Below are 1,389 nucleotides of genomic sequence, written 5' to 3' on the forward strand. Positions count from 1 at the left end.
GCGAACTGCGCGGCACTCGCGCTTCAGACGAGGTGCCGTCAACTGGCGGCCTCTACACGAACAAAATATGCATTTTTGAACTACGTAGCCGCGAATATTTCTGGCAGGTATTATTTACTATTTAGTATTATATTATTGTATAGCCCCCCCAGTTTTCAATCTCGGACTGTGTTATATGTATTTGTGTGTTCACAAAAGGTAATTGGCTAATAATATTTTACAAAAATAATGATTAAAAATTGATATTTAATGATGTAAAGAATAAATGGAATCACCAAGGAATTATCGACTTATGTATATACATCGAAATTCGACTTTTTTAAGTTTTTTTTTCAAAAATTTAAAGTATATGGAAAAGTACATGATTAACTTTTAAATTAATTTATTTATATTACCTGATAATAACTTCAATAATAAAAATTTTATCATTGACGAGATACTGTTATTCTTACGGGAGTTAGCGTGGCTGTTTAGCAATTGCTAAAATTTAAGCAATTAGTCAATAATGTAATATTAATTTTATGATTTATTATTATAGACTAATGTTCTTTATTTTCTTTAGACATGTACACTGTATTTCATCTGTGTTACATCTTGCTAATAGTAAATTTTATTTAAAATTGTATTTTTATAGTTATCATCCGTGTTTGATTATCCAGAAAGATATAAATGTAACAGTAGAAAAGAATTGTAACTTTGGGGCAATTTATATGATATTATAGCATTATAAGTATTTGTTATTACTACTTATTTATAAAGCATTTATGTAATAATAAAAATCATAATTTTAATAATGACTTATTAGTCAAATATTTATGTTAATAATTGCAAATTTATGGCAATAATCGATAACATCGACACTTTACAATTACCTCCGGGTCGTCCAGGCCCTTTGGCCGGCACGAAAATTTATCCAAGGTTGACGGTTTTTAATAACAGTATCTCGTCGCTATATGTATGTACAAAAGATAATTGTCTAATAATATTTTACAAAAATAATAATTAAAAATTAATATTTAATTTGTGTAAAAAATAAATGAAATCACCAAGAGATATATATATATCGAAATATATATATCGAAATATATATACATATATATATATATCGAGGTATATATATATTGAAATTCGACTTTGCGCTAATCTTTTATATATATAGCTTTTTCCAAAAATTCAAAGTATATAATAAACATGATTAACTTTTAAATTAATTTATTTATATTACTTGACAATAAATAACTTCCATGATAAAAATTTTATATTTTAAATATTTAATATTTCTTAAAAAACAAAGGACTTGCGAATAATGTATCGCTAAAAAAAACTTTCTCATTACTTTTATACACTGTTAAATCTATAGTGTTAAACTGAACCTTATTTAAGTCGCCA

The sequence above is a fragment of the Wasmannia auropunctata genome, unplaced genomic scaffold, assembly GCF_000956235.1.
Source record: "Wasmannia auropunctata unplaced genomic scaffold, wasmannia.A_1.0 LD335981.1, whole genome shotgun sequence".
Taxonomy (NCBI): domain Eukaryota; kingdom Metazoa; phylum Arthropoda; class Insecta; order Hymenoptera; family Formicidae; genus Wasmannia; species Wasmannia auropunctata.